Here is a 12,754-nt window from a genome sequence, read left to right as displayed (position 1 = left end):
GGAGAGAGACTCATTTAATCTCCATGTGACAGGGCTGCAGGAGGTACGATTAGTCTTTTTCTTATTTCAGCTGTCACTCATGCACAGACACCGAAGATTGTTATTAGCGTATTTTATGCACGCGATTTAAGAGAAGGGGGGGCACGCGTGGGGAGAGGGGGAATTTCCTACAGAAAATAACGGGACCAAAGGAACAATTTAGATGTCACTGCTATACCAGCTGCGTTTGCTTCATTAATCGAATGTCATTTTTTCCCCAGACTCTGTGCTGTTATGGGAAGCTAAGTGGCTACCCGTCGCCCGAGTGAGCGAGAAGGAAAGTGAGGGGAGACAGAGGAGGAAAATGGGCCTCTGCCTACCACGCCTTCTTGGCATCTTCCCTGAGAAGGTGAGACAGACATTGCTGTGGCCCTCCTAGGGTGTGTCAACACAACTTTTGGTGACAATGTCTATCCAGTCACCTTCTCTCACCACGGGAAAGGAGATCCCTGACTTGTCATGATATGCAGTTCTTTTCACAGATGGAAAAACCAGGTCCCTCTCCGATAAGCAAGGAGTAAGACAAGGAAACTTATTCGGGGAGGCCTGAACATTCCAGATGAGCAGTAAGGGAAGTACCCATGTTCCAGGTGGTGAGGCAATGAGGGGCTGCGCAACGGGAGCTGTGCCCTGGCAAAGGGAGGGAACAAAGCCCTTGGATCCCACACGAGTGAGTGACAGCGATGGACTCTCTACCTCTCAGACGGCAGGGGGGACAGGCGCAGGGCGACAGGGCCAAGTGCAGGGGCTGGGTCCTGGCAAGAAAGGCAGGACGGCAGGTGTTAGAGGTGAAAGCATGTACCCCCAAAATTCCTATGTTGAAACCCTAACCACTGGTATCTCTGAATTTGGAGGTGAATGTATTTGGAGACAGGACATTTACAGAGGTAATTAAATTAAAATGAGGTCTTTAGGGTGGGCCCTAACCCAAAAGGCTGGTGTCCTTATAAAAAGGAGACATCTGGACACAGAGACAGACAGGCACAGAAGGAAGATGATGTGAAGAGACAGGGCTGTCTACAAGCCAAGGAGAGAGGCCTGGAGCAGATCCTTCCTTCATGGCCCTCAGGAGGAACCAACCCTGAGCACACCTTGACTTTGGCCTCCAGAGCTGTTGTCTAAGGCCCCAGTCTGTGGGACTTTGAGACAGCAGCCCTAGCGCACTAACAGAGCAGGGAGGAGTAAGGTACTCTAACATCTTGGTTTAGGAATTGTTCTTTTCAAGAAAATGGTGGTGTGTGTATGCACACACAAGCACCCATGTGTGAACAAGCCATCGCAAGGCCAAGACACTTAGAGAGCAGTTCTCTTAACATCTCCGTGAGGAATGAAGGCAGCACAATTTGTTTCCTCTTTCATTCAGCTGCAAACAGTGGCCCAGAGAACTCACTGGCTCTGCCTCTCCCAGCTTTATCCCCGGGGGGGATCATTAGAATTGGGATTGGCCCATCTCTCACCTCTTGGGGTTTTCCTGCTGAGTGGTTCCCCTCCTTTTTGGCTCCCTTGCTCTCTTCTGCTCCTGCCCAGAAGAATCAGTATGTCACTCGCCAGACTCCAAGAACCATACGGGATATTTTGGGACTCCCAGGGAATGGTCTCCCTCCATCCCCACCCTAGCTCCTCCTCCGGCCTGTCCCAGGACCACTGCCTTTTCACGCCAGGGAGGGTTTTGCTGTTGGTTTCTTCCCAGGTCTCCCAGTGGGCTCTGATCGAGCCCTGGAAACCACACCAGCTCTCCCAGGGCCTTAGCAAAACATCCAGTGTTTGTCCTCTCCTCTCACAGGCTATAAAAGTTTGGAGTTGTCTCCCTGAATTATGAAGGGATCCAAAGACGTGCACTCATTTGAGGGGTTGAGGAGGGGAGGGGGCGCAGCTCCTTTCTGGGGCACTGGCTGGGCTGGCTTTGCAAAGTCAAAACAAGATTCATTACCCTGGGGCCGGGAGCAGGGAGATACACCGCCTGACCCTGCAGACCTGCCCCATATGTCATGGGCCTGTCAGAAATCTCCCAGAATTCCCTTTATTATCTAAAGGTCGCCACCCGGGCAGCGCTGAGAGAGCCCACGGTATAAACTAAACTACAAGAGCAATCAATTTCAAGCAGCTGCCTTCCCGGCCGCCCCTCCCCTTCTCTTCTGTGGGCTCTGCCCTCTTCAACCCCCTCTGGGGGTCGGCTAGGGAGAGGCACTGCCTTGCCACGGCCACCTCACCCCTGGGACAGAAAGAATTTCTGGAGCAGGAGGCCCTGGGAGTGCGCCTGCCCTCTGCACTATGGGAGGCTCATAAAGGTCACCTCACTTCTCCCCTGACTCTAAGCTGGACCCTACTCACACCACCCTAGCAGTGGCATTGCTGTTCTGGTAAGCATTACGGGATTAAAGGACAGGAAGAGGAATTCTCAGGCTCCTTCCAAAGGCAGGCAAGGGAATAAAAGTGGGGATATGGCTTTGCTAAACCGAGTCATGTTAGGAGACCTCATACCCTAAGGGCCATAAATAGCATAACAAAAGCAACTGCCATTTGTTGCCTGTAACACAAATAATAAAGAGGAGCAGCTATTACTATTATTTATTAACCACCTGCTACGCGGCACACTGTGCTCAATTCTTGGCATATGCAATGGATAATTTTGTGATTATCTTGCAAGATGGGTATTATTCTCCCCATTTCACAGATGAGAAAATGGAATCTCAGGAAGGTTGAAGAACTGGACTGGTATCATTCTGCTAGGAAGCAGAACTTCCTGATGCCCATGCTTTCCCCAGTATTCCACATTCCTAGATATTGAAAATTTATTTTTCAACCAAAGTCTCTTATCACTGGTCTGTGGAAGACTCACTCTCATGTTAAGTAAGACCTGGGAAGTACTTTATTTTAAAGGTCAAAACTTGAGGCTCTCATCTCATTTTGATAACGGAGCAGGGCTGGGGGTGGGGGTGGTGTGGGCTGTAGTTATCTGTTACAAGGGGGAGTCCACGGGGGTTTGTGGCAAGTGGTGTGCTACTCGCAGTTACCTTTCAGAGAAATTCCAAATGACCTTTGCAAGGAGCCCGGAGATGTATCTCCTGCCTTCACATCCTATCCTTACTGTACACAGAAGAGCCAGGGACAAATTTGAGGTAGAAACGGGGCAGGACAGCAGGCCACAGGGTAGAAAGGGTCCAATTAAATAGTTAAATAAATTACAGTTACTCCACATAAAGGCATATTATGCTACCATTAACCGTAATGTTTTCAAAGAACAATGACACAGCTCCCAATTCACAGCAGTGGGAGAGAAAGGGAGGAAAAAAACGAGGGGAAGAAAAAAATCCAAACAAAACACTAGGCATTCATTTGAGCTCTCAAGCAGCGGACTGGCCCTAAGAACCCACTTACTTTCCCCGGAAACTGTTCCCATCTTTCGCCTCTTGAAGAAAAATTTTAATGGCCCCGAGGAGTCCCCAGGTGAGAGCACGCCCTGTTCCTCTTGCAGACCCCTCCGCCTTTCTGTCCTCAATGGCTCCCATGGCCTGCCACTAAGTGTTCTAGGACTTCATCGCTGCATCTGGGACAGCGACCATTCAGGCCAGATCAAGGAGCATTTCCAGAAGTCAGGGTTCCCCAAAGTTCAGAAGAATGGGCCTCTTGACCAGCAAGTCTGGTGCTGCTTCCCTGAAAAGGGAGCACGTAAGACAGTCACAGAAACCATCCGCTGAGACGGATGCCGGCGAAAGCCACTGGCAGCTAAAATTCAGCCACAGATATCCTGCCAGGGGTGCCTTGTACTGCTTCACTTCTTGTGCTTCAGACTCCTTGTCTAACTTTGCCAGGCACATGGCCAGAATGTGACGTCCACCTACAGAACACCTCCTATTGTCCAGATACACTCAAGGATGGACTGCTAGGCACACAAGTTCAAGTCCTCCTCAAGCTGACCCTTCTGTCTCTCCCCAGCCTCCCTTCCCACCTCTCCCAGAGTGACTCCACTCCCAACAAACTGGTTCATTTGTTGAGTCCCCAGAACACCTTGCGCAGTTTCACTTCTGTGGTCCCCCTCCCTGAAACACCTCTCTCCCCTGTCTTCTTTCTGTTCAAACCCTGTCCATCCTTCAAAGCCTTATGAAGCCTCTAGGACCTCCCCACCCCCAACCCTGTCTCTCCAAAGTCTATTAAAAACTGCTGTTTTTAGCACACACTGCATTGCAGTGTGGCTCTCTTTTTCTGTGTGGACTATGTCCTATCTTCCCATTGAATTAGAGACGCTTTGAGGGCAGCAACAATACCTCGTGCTCTGCAGCATCCTGTGCAGGGCTAGCATGATGATACTGGCCTCAGGCTGAATGATGGGGAGCAAGGCAGAGAGGAGGTGGGGATGCTCATTTGCTTTTCTCATCTACTAGTCTGCCCTAAGACATGGTTGAAACTAACACACTTGGCTCAATGATTTGTCATAAGTGATCTTTTGGAGGTACTGAAGAAAGGAGTAAAATGGGAAGAATCATGGCTGTTGTTCATCTTGAACCCACCGGGCAAAGAGCAAATGCTATTGGGTTGGTGGATGAGATGGGGAGAAGGATGGAGAAGAATGAGAAGATACTAGCTCTGCCTTTGAAGAATGCACAATGCAGACAGCTTGTGCAGGAAAAGTCTTGGCAAGAGAACTCCAAAGCCACAAATCGTATAATATCATAGATCACATAAAAAGCATTTAATAATAAACGGCCAATTGGCAACATAAAGTGATCAAGAGCAGAGTGGGGTGGGGTGAGATTCCCTTAGGAAGGTTTCAGAACAGGCTCTTCCATAAGGAGGTCAAACTCGCTATGGTGTGTGTTGCCAGGCAGCAGGTGCAGAGAAAAGACTATGGGCTTTGGAGACAGACCCGGGCTCAGTCCTGCTCTTCCACTTCCTAGTTCAGTGACCTTGAACATGTTATTTAACCTTTCAGAGCCTCAGTTCCCTCAGCCATAAAAGGATACCTCACAGGGCTGTGGTGAGAATCAATGAGTTAATGGATGTGAAAGTGTTTTGTAAACTCTACAGCTTTGAATAAACACCAATTACTCTTGTTTCTGTTTTTGGAGACACACTGGACAAGGGCATCATCTCCTTTGCAGTGACAGCTTCCCTGTATGACGCTAAGAACACTGTTTCAGCCAAGTGAGGGGTGATTCTCCTGCAGTGGAACGTGGTGATCCAGCTCCCAGATCCCAAGACCCAGGCCTCTCGGAAGGAACTGGGTGCTGCTGGGCCCCGCTAGCCATTCTCCCCACACTCCTTGGCCCCAGGCTGTCCAGATGATCGCCCACCTCCTCTCATGGCCTTGAGGGTAATTTAAGGGCCACTTCTGCTGCTCTTGGTGATTCATTCAGGCACGCTTGGCAGGAGAGAGGGAGGAAAGAGGAAAGCTGGCCCATTGGAGGAGGACGAGACGACGCTGAAGACAGTTCCTGCGGCTGGAGCTCCACATTCTTGGGGCTCTTCCCATACCGACTCTGGCCAGATGTCGGGTGAAATTCCCCTTTCTTATTTTCCCCTGCCTCTCCTCCTGTCCAGGGCTTTTCTGAACCGACAGCCAGCCTTCGAATAAACAGCTGTAACTCCTTTTTATGAGGAAGCTTCTTAAGCAGGCTGTGTCCCCACCCTGTACCTTCCCACCTTCAGTCTCTATTATTTTTCTCTCTTTGTCTGAGACTCTGAGCTCTTGCAGAAAAGATCCCGAGCTGTCAGGCAGCCTCTCTTAACTAACAGGCACGTTCATACTCACACAGACTGAGCAGGGGAAGTGCTGTGGAGCTGGATAAAAGGGACCTGGGGAGACTGCGGGCGGTTGGGCAGAAGTCTGTGCAACGAAGGGGCTTGTCTGTGCCGAGATGCACATGTACTCAGCCTGAGGGACCCCAAACACCTGGAGTGGCATCAGCCCCTCGATGAGTGGGCAAGAGAGAAGAGACTTTTGAGGCCCTCGCAGCCTTATCAGCTCCGGGAGTCTAGGACCCCAGCCCCACTGTGAGGGAAAGTGAAGGGAAAATTATCAGAGAAGCTGACACAGGGAGAAGAATGTGCTAGAGGGAAAGCAGGGGGGAATGGCAGGCGGGTGCAGCGTGGGGGGACCTGGGGCAGGAGATGAAAAGAACTCCCTGAGTGAGAATCTGGCCCCTGATGATGAATGGGGTGTGAGAGAGGAGCCTGGAAAAGGGTAAACAGCCAGGAGGGAAGCAGGAGGGAGGGAGGGGTGAGGAGAAAGAATGCTGAGGTCAAAGAGCAAAGAAAATGCTCCTGGAGTGATTGATTCAAGATCCAACATGTTGCACACCCGGATGGGTGCACATGTGCACACAGATGTGCTCAGCCATGGCCTTCCCTCCCACACCCCTGCCACAGTGGGAGCAAGTCCACTTTTGTCCCAGACCCAGTCCATGCCCTCTGGATGGCCTTTCTTCTGATGGTCGGTTCTGAGGCCCCAAGGGATCCCACTGTAACATACACTAGCATTTGTGCAGTGATTTTACAGTTCACTGAGAATTTCACGTACGTTATCCATTAATGCACCCCCTCATGCAGGCCTGTGAGGGAGAGGGCAGCATCAGCACCAGCATTTCACAGGTGAGAAGACTTAGGCATATTTGAAGTGAAATAGTTCAGCAAAGGTACCAGAGGTGGAGGTAGGACTTGAACTTGGGGTTCTCGGAGGTAAACATGTCACCCTGCTGCTCTGCTGCCTGGAGCTGTAGGTGCCACTAAGTGACATCTCCGAGACATCACTCCCTCCAGAGATCATCCTCTGCCTCCAGGCAGGGGAGACTCTGCCATACTCGTGGCATACTGTTAGTTCTCTTCCGGAATGAGGGTCATCGCAGAGCTGGGTTCTTGGGCACCCCCTGTGAAAGAGGGAGAGGCCTGGCTGGGAGCTTCTGGCCCTCCACCAAATGCCATTTGGCTCCTGCCCAGCCCTGGCTGGTGGGAAGCAGGGCTGAGGAGGGGCTGAGGACTGGCGGCAGCCCCAGGGGCTGGCGCAGGTGGTGGCAGATGGAAAGAGTCCAGAAGCAGGACTTTATGGGGAGAGACGGTGGGGTGCCAACACCCCTCCCCACCCAACCTGCCATTATCTGTGGGGCAGAAAATTAGCTGCCGACTCCCCATCTGAAGACCAGGACATTTTCACAGCCCCTGAGGCCAGCCCGAGAGGAGGGCGCAGGCAGCTCCTACCTGCCACCTGATGTCTCTCCCCACCCACCTCCACCCAGCTCTCTACCAGACCCTGCTGCTCTTTACTTCTCAACCCTGGCAGATCACTGATTAATTCAGGGCTGTTTAATAACCCTTCTATTTCGATGAAACAAGCTGTCTTGTTTTCTTTATTTTTAACACCGACTTTCGTTTCTTTGCTAAGCATCTTACTGTCATTTAAATTTCTCTGTCTCCAACCAAGCTGATAATAGACTGGAGTGAGCAGCTGCTTCCGTCCTGTTTATGACAATGATTAGAAGTTAGAGCTGTGCAGGCAGAGAGCTGACCAAGTCTAGTTCAGAGGAGTCTGCCCCGGCTTGTAGAGGGAGTGCTCATTTTAACATGATTAGGAGAATTCTGGCTCCGGGGGAGACCAGGGCTTATCCCAGCCTAGCCTTCCTGGCACCCTACTCTGGAGGGGGGGGGTGGATTGTGGGGGTGAAGGTGTGAGAACCAGCTCTATTTACTAAGGAATTAAGGCGAGCAGCTGTGGGTCCTTCTCACGGACCTGACACTCACGCTTCTCAACGTGGTCTTTTCCTCTATTGAATTTACTGAGCAGCAAACAGGAAGACTCAAGGTCAGCGGATCTGGACACGGGTGGGGGTCTCAGCCATCACCTATTACACCTTTCTGCTTCACAGAGGAATCCCTTCTTGAGACCTGGTCATCATCTTCCAACCTCTGCCTGAATTCCCCAAATGACATAGAGCTCAGTCCCTCTCTAAATAGCTCCTTCTAGGGTTGGATGTCTCTCTCGTCTGTCCTCCTGCAATACTTCTATTGAACTTGTATGACCATTATCTGTGTGCGTTCCCTTTTTCCCTTAGAATGCTATAAGCTCCTCAAGAGCCAGGAGAGAGACTTGCCTCCCTCCCATAATACTTGGCACACAGTAGATATTCAATAAATGTTTGATCAATCAAATTAAACTATTTGTGCCAATTTCAATCTCCTTGCAAGTAATGTACCTTTCTTCTACCTGGGCAGGTGCTGGTGAAACTGCCTGCTTTTCTCTACCTGGACAAGTGTCCTGCTTCTTCCTGTCCTCAGGCCAGAAATGGCTGCTTCCTCAGGAGCCAGGGCCCTACTTTGTCCTCCCAGCCCCCAGGGACTACACAGCTAGCGGGAAGCTTGGCCAAGGAAGCTTGGGGGCATGCAGCAGAAGCCAATCAGGTGGTCTGGACGAGATCCTCGAGATCCCAGTTCTGCCTCTAGTCCTCTCTATGTCGGTCTGAGAAAGCTCCCAGGTGCATGGTGCACAAACCCTGTCTGGCCGGACACTCCCTGTCTCTTGCTCCACGGCAGCCTCCCAGGCGCACAGTCTGCAGGCAGCTGCTTGGGTCATTGTCTCACCCTCTTCAAGTTGTGAATGCTGAGTCTATAGAGACGGAAACACAAACAGTGCCCACTGTGCCTCTTGGGGAGGGAGGGGCGGCTTGGCCTTGCCAGAACCATTGACTGTGCAAATAGCAAGGCCTGCTGTGGATGGAAGAAAGCTGGTTGGAGCTATTTAACAGAGGGGGGCCTTTCTACACCACACCGCCCAGCGCCATGGAGAGGCAGTCGGTGTGTCCTAAGGACCAGCAGAGTGGCAGAGAGGGGGAGAGGTCAGTTCTTGGGGAATACTGCGCCTCACTGTGAGGTGCCTGCCTGCTCAAACCCAAGAGAGAGGGGGTGGGAGGGTGGGGAGGTCGCTGGGCACCACCTGTCCAGTCGGAGAACAAGAGACTGGAAAGAGAAGGTGGCTAAGTGGGCAGATCAAGAGAGTGTGCTGGGCTAGGCTGGGACACACAAACCTCCTCTCAAACGGAGACCCTCGAATGGCCACTGGCTGTGTGACTCAGGGCAATCCACTCGTCCAGTCTGGACCCGGTGTGGACCTGGGTAAAAGCTGCTATCAAACACTCAGAAACATTTCCCAACTATTCTCCGTCTAATGCCTACTTCTTTTGTAATTCAAACGGCTTCCTTAATAACTTAGAAAAGAAAATCGAGGTAGCTTGTCACACTCTATTTCCACAGCTGGCTCTAGGACAGTCCTGTTGAGTGCACAGGGCTCTCTCCTCTCAGAGATACCTTCCCACGCTCTGCACTTCCAACAAGGGACAGGGCCCCTTGTGCTTCAGCTGGGAGGGCTGTCGGGGAGCTTCAGGGGCTCGCAGAAGACAGCTGATGTGTCTCCCCAGACTTCCTGCTATGTTCTGACTAATGATCAGCGTTCTGACTAATGATGAGCACTGGCCAAAGGTCCACTCCCTGAGCTCCAGTCCTGCTTGGGCTCAGGGATCCAGTTCCTGCTGATGCTCTTCCTGCTTTGTCGGCCCCATTCACACCCATGCTCCGAGGAGCTCTCCACAGGAGAGAGGCTAGGCTTATTGCAAGCATGCACCCAGAAGCCCATGACATCTGCCCCTTCCCCCTGCCATGCGGAGCTTACCTCCCAGAAAAATGCCACCTCACCAGTTCTAGGACAGTACCGCTCATCTCTACTCTTCTTTAGGCATCAAAACCCCAAGGGTAGCAAGTTCAGAATTCAAATTCCAGCCCCACTGGTTAAATGCTAACCATGAGCCATGCATGCAGCTCCGATTCCAGATCACCACGGCTTTCCTCTCAGCTTCCAAGTCTCCACTGAGTCTTCAGGCTTTTATCTATTTTTATATATAAAAATCTTTAGCTCACAGATTTTCTTTAAATAAAATCTTATTTTTCTCAGAAAATTCCAAACAATTCAGAGAGAGAGAGAGAGACAGAGAAGAAAAACATCCCTAGCTCGCCTTTATTCCTGCTCTAAATTTTAGAACAGTTTTGCACGTTTGCAACAACTGTCATTTTCCCGAATTCCCTCACACTGTCTTCCCATGCCTGGCTCCAGAAACAAAGACAAATAAGGGCGCTTAGGGAGTCATGAGAAGCATTCAACCCCACTGTATAGACGGAGAAACTGAGGTGCCAGGTAAGGGGGAGGAGCCAGCTCTCCCAGAGTGTCTTCTGGCTCCTCTCGTCTCCCTGCTGTGACCTGGGAGCAAACGGAGGATGACACTGGCCAGCAGGTGAGAAATCTTTTAGGGAGAGGGAAGAGCTGCTCATTGTTCCTGTGTATTAGGACCCTATTCTGACACCAGGCTCTTCCTGACCATCTGTTCTGACCCCTCTCAGTAGGACCCGAACCTCCCACACGAAGGTGCCAGGTGTGGCTTCCCAGCTCCACATGAAGTTCAGATCATTTTCTCTAAGTCTCTCACAGCTGGGTCCTCGGGCCCAGAAAGCCAAGAAGGCTTCACACCCTGGGGGTCACTCCGAGTAGGGCAATAGACTTGAATTTTGTTAATTTCCGGAGAAACCTCAGGCGGGTGTTTGCCTAGCAGAAACCCCGGGGGGTGTGGGTTTCATTCCACACTCAAGGGAGGCGTCAGGAAGGTCTAGGTAGCTGGGGTGAGGGTGGGGGCCAGTCTTGTCAGGGGACTGTGAAATCCTGACTGCCTCTCTCCTGGAAAACACCACCACTCACCAATGTGGAGCGGGGACTGAGGACCGGGTAGAGCTTGCTGACCCAGAAGAGGGTTCTCCTCTCTGGGGACACGGAAGGAGCCTGGTCTTCCTGTCTGGCTTTGGCCAGAGGATCCTAAAGTTCAGAAAATAGGCTCTTCTCCCTCAGGTACCTTTGTTGCTCCGGAGAAAAAAATGGGAAGCTGGGGAGCAGTCAGGGGAGGTGGGAGGTCAGAGGGCAACGTAATATTTACCCAGCCCAGCCGAGGGCTTTCGCTTTCACGAAGCAGGAAACCACTTCAAAGCGGCAACATCCCTTGTGCCGCTTCTGTCTGCCCGCTGGTCCTCCTGCCTTGACAGGGCAGGCAGGGCTTTTGTCCCCATCCCTTCCTCTCCTCCTGAACCTTCCACCCTCTCTCCCTTAAAGAGAGGAGCCCTGTGGCCTGCCTCCTGCTCAGAGAGATTCAACGACTTGTCTATAGGTGCAGAGCAATGACAACACCTGGGTTCCCTGATATTCTGAGCCCGTCTTGTCCCTGGATTTCCCTTGTTTACTCTGAGAGTGTGGTCTGCCACCACAGGATGTGGGGGAGGCGCTGGGGTTACAGTTCCTCATCAGAAGCCCCCATTCTGCAACCAGAACAGAAAGCAGAAACTGAGGGTAGGAAAAGGCCTTGGAGACTAGAGTCTAGTGGTTCTTTACATGGAGGGGGGGAAGGTCATAAACTCTCTTCAGAAATATATCTATATATATATCTCCCCACATATTTCTTGAAAGCATAGACTTTCAAGCGTTTCTGGGGCCGGCCCGGTGGAGCAGTAGTTAAGTTCCCACGTTCTGCTTCAGTGGCCCGGGGTTTGCCAGTTCGGATGCCAGGTTTGGACATGACACCACTCGGCAAGCCATGCTGTGGCAGGCATCCCACATATAAAGTAGAGGAAGATGGTCACAGATGTTAGCTCAGGGCCAGTCTTCCTCAGCAAAAAAGAGGAGGATTGGTGGCAGACATTAGCTCAGGGCTAATCTTCCTCAAAAAAAAAAAAGTTTCCAAGTCCTCTTAAAGCTCAAGCATGCCCTTAGCTCTCTCAATCCCAGTACAGGGGTCCCCCCACCAGACTCCATTTGAACACTTCAAAGTACAAGGAGAGCAGTACCTTTCATTAAAGGATTAGAGACAGTTTTTAAGTTGAAGCGAAATCTGCCTCCTTCTAACCTCCCTCCCTTAATCCTCCTCTGCCTTCCTTCTGGACAGAAACTTTAAAAGAGAGTGGTTCCTTCTCTACGTAGCCAACATGGCAGAGACGGCTGGTGGAGCAGGCTCTCCTGCTCAGCACAGGTGTAGGGGTAAAATACGAATTCTTTTCTTTCCAGTCTGATCCACTTAATGAATCCATTCAGATAAGAGTGGGTGCATTAACAGCAGGGTTCTGCATACTTAGACGTGAATACAGATGAGGAATAACTTTTCCGGATGAGCCACACTGGCTTCCACGCTGCCAGCTCTAGGGGACCGGAAAGGGATGCAATTTACATAGAATACAACGCAGGAGCCCCTCGGGAGTGTGCAACGTGGTGATCCTGCTCTAGGATGTTGAAAATAGAAAACCACTCCAGTGTTAGTTTAAAATCCAGAGGAGAATGAGGAAAAAAACGGTTGGGGGTAGTTCTGAGAGGTTGAGGAATGTGCCAGTGTTAGTCAAACTTGACAGGCTACTGTGACCTTCTCAGTCACCTGAGTCTCTCTCCTGGAAATCTACATTTTCCACTGACTAGAGCAAAAGCTTCCAGAAGCTCCTGTGCCTTCACTTCCTCTGAACCCCCAGTACACTGTAAACTCCATTCTGCTTACACTCAAGTTCTTGGAGTGTACTTGGCTGATGTAACTCTCCCGGCCCCCAGGATTCGGTAAGTTTCTCAAAGGGAGGATCTCCTGCTTTTTCATCTCTATACTAGGAGCTACAACATTCTTAGCACTACATAAGTGATCGATTTCTATTTGTTTCAACTTAA

At 51.0% G+C, this 12,754-nt stretch overlaps 1 protein-coding gene across 2 annotated transcripts in view; it reads right to left on the bottom strand.

The window, feature by feature from the left end:
* Positions 1-12,754, bottom strand: part of PLXNA2 (plexin A2) — a 213,014-nt gene that overhangs the window by 193,657 nt on the left and 6,603 nt on the right. Inside the window, exon 2 of one of the 2 annotated variants that reach the window (XM_023640786.2) lies at positions 1,497-1,558. The exons of the other annotated variant lie outside the window; for it this stretch is intronic. The gene's annotated coding sequence lies outside the window, so the exon portion shown is untranslated. The remainder of the gene's footprint in view (positions 1-1,496; positions 1,559-12,754) is intronic. 2 annotated transcript variants of the gene reach the window in all.

Source organism: Equus caballus, chromosome 5 (assembly GCF_041296265.1).
Source record: "Equus caballus isolate H_3958 breed thoroughbred chromosome 5, TB-T2T, whole genome shotgun sequence".
Taxonomy (NCBI): Eukaryota; Metazoa; Chordata; class Mammalia; order Perissodactyla; family Equidae; genus Equus; species Equus caballus.
The sequence above is the reverse complement of the archived record's forward strand: the minus strand, read 5'-3'. Positions and strand labels throughout refer to the sequence as shown.